This window comes from Mus caroli, chromosome 16, assembly GCF_900094665.2.
Source record: "Mus caroli chromosome 16, CAROLI_EIJ_v1.1, whole genome shotgun sequence".
NCBI lineage: Eukaryota > Metazoa > Chordata > Mammalia > Rodentia > Muridae > Mus > Mus caroli.
In genome coordinates, this window is record NC_034585.1 from 61,662,650 (window position 1) to 61,670,806 (window position 8,157).

General features: G+C 40.5%; 1 pseudogene; it reads left to right on the forward strand.

Moving 5' to 3' along the window:
• The first annotated feature begins 1,877 nt into the window (after positions 1–1,877).
• Positions 1,878–8,157, forward strand: part of LOC110311332 — a 7,124-nt pseudogene continuing 844 nt past the window's right edge.

An 8,157-nucleotide genomic window follows, 5' to 3' on the forward strand; every position in this document is an offset into this window, starting at 1 on the left:
CCAGTGTGCAAGCATAGGGGCCCTACACAAAACCATCCCTGGGGCTCATCACCCAGAGAGGTCTTGGCCAGCTCCCGTGTCATTTTTCCTGGGGGAAGGGAACTAGGACACTGAACCTTCATGCAATCAGATGTGCCTTCCACAGGATGCCAACAGCAAGCTATCCTCTGTGCAGTGCTTAGCTTCGCAACCCATGACATAACACAGCATTATTTCTTTAGAGAGGCAAACCGAATCTGAGGAGATTGTCCCGCCTCTACTGCGGCAAAAGCCTGCGCTACCATGGCGAAAGTGCGGGCCTGCACATGCTGCACCTGACACATGCGCCAAACACACAACACACACACTATTACAAGCATACATCCCAGGGCTCCCATCAGCCCTGAGGCAAGAGATCTTATAAACAATAAACACAAAAAGAGGTCACATACAAACAGGCATAGCCTGAAAAGAAACATTCCTTCCTCCTGCAAATTGAAATACAGAAGTTTCAAACACATTAGAACCATTCCACTAAAATTTGCATTACCCCAGGCCCCTCCCGCCACCATGCGTAAGGGGGAAAGATCAGTGCAACTACCATTCACCCCACATAACAACCANACATATAAGGGGCACTGCCCAAGGTGGAAGGGAATCAGGAACACTCCTACAAAAAGGAAAGGGGGGCCCATCTAGGTTGGGAGGGTATAGTGCCAATGCCCTTGGATATACTGGCAGGCCACACCCCTNGAATCCAGGTAGCATTAGTTTTAGTAGATACAGCTGAACACAATCACTCATCTGTGAAATATTTTGAATCATCTGAAAATATAACAATCCCTTTAGCTGAAGCAGCATAGAAAAAAGGCAATTGTAGTGAAGCATTAGATGTAAAGAATTGAGGAAACACTTGAATGCATCAATGACATGGGTTTCAGGAACACAGCCCAAAAGTAGCTCTTCAGTTCTCACTAGCAGGAGCATTCCCAGCCACAGGAACATCCATGTTCTCATAGCTCTGCTTGTTTTGAATTGCTCTGGTCAGCCGTTCTGGGACCCACAGCTGTTGTCGATGATCCTGGGGAAACACACAAACAGACCCTTTCTCCCAAACCAATTGAGAGCGCTCCTCTCTTACCTGATTCAGTGCCTCATTGCCTCTCTGGAGTTCTGCAAGACCTTCAACACCGGTGGGCAATGATTTCCACACCCTTATGGCAATCTGATTCACCTGCACAAACACCTGCACTGGATATCCTGTCTGTTGTTGTGCAAAGCGACCTTGACCAAGCAGCATATCCCTATCCCATGCTGGATTTCCTGCAGCAATGTTAGCCACTGTCTGTTCATTTGTAAATTCAATAAGGAAGGCTTTCCAATCTAAATACTGCCCAGGTGAAAGGCTTGCCTTCACCAAGACTGCCCAATCGGACGGCGTCATGCAGTGTCTATTCAAGGCCTCTACTTGAGCCACAATATAGGAGGCAATTAAGCCATGCATCCGCACGGACTCAGCCAAATTCCTGATTACTTTGAAATCTAGAGGCTCATGATATCTCTGCCCTGCTTGGTCGGTGAAAATAGGACATCCCAGCAAGGAGAATCTAACCTCTCTCCAATCCTCTGGACAGAAGGTCCGTCTATATGCAGCTGCCGAGCAAGCATAGGGAGGGGGGCACGGAAGCTAATTCACCTTCCTTCTTCACCTCGGCTTTTATTTTGTCCTTTCTGTCCACCTGATAACACTGTGTCTCCTTTCTTTTTCTTTTTTTCTTTTTAAGCCCTTCTCCTCTTCCGACTGAGAGTATATAAGAGAGAGGCCCAGGGTTCGGGGGAGATATAGATGAAGAGAAAGAAGTTTGCTGAATAAACTGCTGTTAGAAGGACTGGTGGTCATGTCGTTCTTGCTGGTGGAGAGCGGACGCAACAATTGGTGGCCCGTACGGGGAACCTACTCCCCTACCAAAGAGTTCAGAACTTTCAGCAGTCAGTGTTTGCTGGCAGGGTTAAGTTCAAGGTAAGTGAAACTTGCGACCCCAGGAGTTTGGGAAGGACCTGGGATAAAATAGAGACGAATATAAAGTTGCCAGGAAGCAGGCACAAAGTAAAGGTAAGGTTCCCAGTTTTGGGACAAGTTAAGGTTCCCGGCTTTGGGACAAGTTAAGGTTCAAGGTTTTGGGACAAGTTAAGGAACTATGATAACCTCAGTGTAGTGATCAATAGATCCTCACTGTGTAGTTATGCTTTTTTCTCCCATTGACCCTTTGTGGGTAGGTTTGATAGTTTTGGTCTTGTTTGTTCTGATATATGGACTCTGTTACGGTTTGAATCGAGAGGCAGTCAAGACAGGTCAGAAAATCCTTATAGAGCAACAAGAGAGTATGTTCTTCCTCCTATGGGGCTACAAACCCCTTCAGCTCCTCGAGTCTTTTCTCTAGCTCCTTCATTGGGGACCCTGTGCTCTGTTCAATGGATGGCTATGATCATCCACCTCTGTATTTGTCAGGCACTGGCAGAGACTCTCAGGAGACAACTATATCAGGCTCCTGTCAGCAAGCTCTTGTTGGCATCCACAATAGTGTCTGGGTTTGGTTATTGTATATGGGATGATCAGGAGAATTTGTAGACCTTTATTTTAGCAAATGCAGATTTCTAATGGCAAATGGAAAGGCTTTGATGATAAAATAATTGCCATTTGACAAAGAATAGGAACAACAACAACTACAAATCTTGAAAAGCCTTCATGTAAAAGTAAAATTCATTATAAAAGAGCAAAACATACAGTGGATCCCCTGTTTGGTTTAAAAGAACACCATTCGTGGTCTATTCATAAAATCTCAGTGTGACACCCCATCCCCAGTCAACCTCTATGCAGAGGGAGTGGAGTTATTTTGTATGCGTACCTTTTGTTCTTCCCCCATTTTCTCTTCCTCCTGTTCACATTACAGAAGGGAAGTTATGGAAATAAAAGAAGAAGCCAACCGAGCAAAGCTACGCAGAAGATTGGTGGCCTCGGGAGTAGGAGCAAGGAGCAGAAATCCTCCAGGAATGTTACTTGCATGACTAACAATACATTTGAAAATTCATTTAAGGGACATGAAGAGCTACATCATTATTCTCCGGAATTAATTTCTCTTTCTCATGCAACAATGACTGTTCTTCTTATCAACCATTCTTATAATGGGAGTAAACAACCAACCACCTCAGCAACATATATTATTAAGATTCCTCCTTTTTAGGCCAGCTGTCCCAGCAATTATATTTTATAAATACATTCTGCACAGCGCCTCTCAGTTGAACACAATAATGTAATTTTACTGAATGACGCTGCAGAAGGTCTAATTGTTTCTTGAAGCAGGGCTCCTGATGTTATTTTGCATTTAATTCGCAACCACATGCTGAAGGTTATTATCTATGCAACAACCAAGGGAAATGTTTTCTAAGCTAAGAAACATTTCATGTATGTTTTAACTTGTGACTTTGAAACAATTGTATTTTGTTACTCAATTACACCTGAGAGAGTCACTGTATTCAATTATAAGCCTTACACACATAGAATCAAATCAATGTTCAACGCAAACATATACTCATTGTAACGTTATTGGAAATATATCTGTATAATCCAACTATCAGCATGGTTAATAGCAACTAAATGTTTTAAATATGTAAATAAAGTGTCATGAATATCTATGTTAGTGATAGCATCTTCTCTACAAAGGTCAACTAAAAAAATGGTGTCTTAGGAGTTGGACAGAAGGTCCAGTGGTTGAATATTTACAGTGTTTACCTGACAACCTCAGTTCAGTCCCTGGATCCCACAGTGGAAGCAGAGAGCCAACTCCTGAAAGTTGTTCTCTGGTTTCCACATGCATACAGTGCTTGGCACCAATGTGTTCTTTCCTCAACAGTCAAATAAAATTTTAAAATTATATATTTTAAAATATTTTGAGCCAGTTGACAGTATCTATGGCAACTGTTGCATGTTACATTAAGCTGTGGTATTTTGTTTTAGCAAGGAGATGCACTTGTTTTTTAATTAATTGTCTTATTCGTTTGCATTTCAAATGATAATCCTCTTCCCCACTTACCCCTCAACAAACCCCCATCCCATCCTCCGTCCCCCCTCCCCCTTGTCCATATAAGGGTGCTCCTCCACCCACTCACCCACTCCTGACCTCCGTGCTCTAGCATCCCTACACTGGGGTGTCAAGCCTCCACAGGACCAACAACTCCTCACTCATTATCAGATAAGGTTATCCTCTTCTACATATGTATCTAGAGTCCATGTATACCCTTGGGCTGGTGGTTTAGTCTCTGAATTCTCGGTGATCCCGTTAGTTGATATTGTTTTTATGTGTTTGCAATTTCCCTCATCTCCTTCAATCGTTCCCTTAGCTCTTCCATTGGGGTCCCTAGGCTCAGTGTGATGGTTGGCTGTATCTGCATCTGATTTGTTCAGGTGCTGGTAGAACCTCCCAGGAAAAGCCATACCAGGCTCCTGTCACTGAGAGCTTCTTGGCATCAGCAATAGTGTCTGGGTTTGGTGTCTGCAGATGGAATGGATCCCTAGGTTCGGCAGTCTCTGGATGGCCTTTCCTTCAGTCTCTGTTTCTTTTTTTCTTTCTTTCTTTCTTTTTTTTTTTTTTTTTTTTTTTTTTTTGTCCCAGCATTTCCTTTGGACAGGTACATTTCTGGGTCAAAAAATTTGAGATAGGTGAGTGGTCCCCTTCCTCAACTGGAGGCCATGCCTATCTACTGAAGGTGGTTTCTACAGGTTGATCTCCCCTTTGTTGGGTATTACAACTAAAGTCATCCTGGTTGGATCCTGGGGGCCTCTTGGTTCCCTGGCATCTGGGACTTTCTAGTGGCTACATCCAGTTCCCCATGACCTACTGGTACATGTTTCTTTTCTATTTCCTGATCCTCTGTACTTCTCTCTCTTTCAATACCTGATTCTGGCCCCCTCTTTTGTTCATCCCTCTTCTCTCTCTTTCTCAGGTCCCTCCCTTCCCCTACCTCCTGTGATTATTTTGTTCCCCCTACTATGTAGGATTGAAGCATCCACACTTTGGTCTTCTTTCTTCTTAAGCTCTATATGGTTTGTGGGTTGTATTGTGGGTATTCTGAGCTTTTGGGATAATAAATACATGTTATAGTTTGAATTAAATTATACTCATATAAAAATACAATAGCAAAAATAATAGTTGACATACTGAAGATGCTTTCTATTTACCAGGAAGACAGTACAGTTTAGATACATTATTGTCATATATCTTCAAAGAAAAATTTCATTTTCCAAGTAAGGTATTTTCAAAGCTTAGAAAAAAATGCATAGCTTGCAGCAGTATAAACCGTTAATGAATGAAGAATATGGAAATCTGCAAAACATGCTTTACTAAAACAAACTAGGGAGGTTGCACTATACTTATGAATTTGTGTGTGTGTGTCTGTGTGTGTGTGTGTATTCTTCAAAATGTGATTTATGCAAAAGGAGATTAAGAGTAGAATTAGAATTCCTCACATGGATGTTGGTTAAAGAAAACAGTAGGAATATTTTAAAAGTGCAGTTCTTGATTCTATAACACAAAGTTTTTAAAAATAATCTTTTCTAAGTGACTTTTTATACAGTAAAAATAAACATAACTCATATTTTTCCACAAAGGAAATCATTTACAAACTTGCTATACTTGAGAGGAAAAATAATCTGCTCAATAATAACATTGCAAAAATATTTATAGCTAAAGTAAAAGAAAGAAAAAATAATATAAAATAATAGTTTAATAGTAAATATAACAACTGAATTTAGTTAAGAAGAGAAAATACTTTTGTTGTTACTTTTGTTGTTGTTGTTTTCTAGGCAAGGTTTCTCCATATGTCTCTGACTATCTGAAACTTGCTAAAAAATTCTAACACAGAAGTCACGTGTGATAATAGTTAGCTATTAGACAGCCTTGCCTATAGAATATAGTTATTTTTATTACCTATGAAACATCTGAGTCACATTGAGTTTGCTCATGGCCAAATTTAAGTCTGAATTAAGAATATAAAAAAGTGGACTGGTAAGATGGCTCAGTGGGTAAGAGCACTAACAGCTCTTCCGAAGGTCCTGAGTTCAAATCCCAGAAACCATATGGTGGCTCACAACCACCCGTAATGAGATCTGATACCCTCTTCTGGTGCTACTGAAATCAGCTACAACGTACTTATGTATAATAACAAATATTTGGGCCAGTGCAAGCCCGGCCTACCAGAGCCCACCAGAGAGAGCAGAGGTTCTAAAAAGAAGAAAAGAAGAAGAAGAAGAAGAAGAAGAAGAAGAAGAAGAAGAAGAAGAAGAAGAAGAAGAAGAAGAAGAAGAAGAAGAGGAAGAGGAAGAAGAAGAAGAAGAAGAAGAAGAAGAAGAAGAAGAGGAAGAAGAACAAGAAGAAGAACAAGAAGAAGAAGAAGAAGAAGAACAAGAACANAACAAGAACAAGAACAAGAAGAAGAAGAACAAGAAGAACAAGAACAAGAAGAACAAGAAGAAGAAGAACAAGAACAAGAACAAGAAGAAGAAGAACAAGAAGAACAAGAACAAGAAGAAGAAGAACAAGAAGAACAAGAACAAGAACAAGAAGATGAAAAGTATCTACATTAATAAAATTCACAGAAAATATTCATTTGTTATGTAGAAATGAATTATGAATAGTGTCTTAGTTAGGGTTTTACTGCTGTGAACAGACACCATGACCAAGGCAAGTCTTATAAAGGCCAACATTGAATTGGAGCTGGCTTACAGGTTCAGAAGTTCAGTCTATTATCATCAAGGCAGGAGCATGGCAGCATCTAGGCAGGCATGGTGGAGGAGGAGCCGAGAATTCTACATCTTCATCTGAAGACTGCTAGCAGAATACTGGCTTCCAGGCAGCTAGGATGAGGGTCTTAAACCCATGCCCACAGGAACACACCTACTCCAACAGGGCCACACCTCCTAATTGTGCCACTCTGTGAGCAGAGCATATACCAACCATCACATATAGTCCTTTTCAAGGTTCCTGTAAATAGTGAAATCAAAGGGTGTGACTTTTGCAATATTACATGTAGATAGGTCATTTACAATTTTAGTGTATCCCTCAAAAATTGAAGGAAATACTATTTCTTATTGACTCTTGTTTTTAAAGTTTCTTAGTATATTAATGAGGATTTTTTTAAATTAGATATTTTCTTCATTTACATTTCAAATGCTATCCCAAAAGTCCCCCATATCCTTCCCCCCCCCACTCCCCTACCCACCTACTCCCACTTCTTGGCCCTGGCATTCCCCTGTACTGAGGCATATAAAGTTTGCAAGACCAAGGGACCTCTCTTCCCAATGATGGCTGACTAGGCATAGACTAACAGACTGGTTATCAACTCTTATAATAAAATATCAACTTCACTAAAGGAGAGTTAGCAATAAAAATCACTATTGAACCATACAAATAAATAAATTTGTTTAGTAAGGAAGAAGGAATGGGATTTTTGGGAAACACTAGAGACAGCAACAATGGAGACAGCATGGTTCCTCTTATGCCTTTAAAAAGCCAGATAAGCAAGAGAATGACAGAAGTTGATGTGGCTGTTAAAATGGAATATTAAGGACTCCTTATATATTAGAGCACTTCGTACCATGAAGTATTACAGGTCACATGTGGAGGAAAAGCCATACTTGGAATGAATACAACCTTTGTTTTTATATCTTACTATGCTTTTAAAGGTTTTGTTTTTCAATCTCAGAAAAAAATAATTATTCAGAAACGTAATATCAACCACAGAGCAATGAATTTTGAGGGGGCACATACTGGTTCTATATAAATTTTTATCTATTTTATATAATGAAATGTTTACTGTGGCTTTTAGTTTTTGACTAGACTTCTTTTCTTGACGAAAGTACCATCAGGATCCTGTAATCCCTCTGCTTATTGGATGGGATCTTGGGTTTTGGTTTTGATGTTAAGAGTTACAGAGACAAAGTTTGTAGCTGAGACGAAAGGATGGACCATCTAGAGACTGCCATATCCAGGGATCCATCCCATAATCAGCTTCCAAAGGCTGACACCATTGCATACACTAGCAAGTGTTTGCTGAAAGGACCCTGATATAGCTGTCTCTTGTGAGACTATGCTGGGGCCTAGCAAACACAGAAGTGGATGCTCA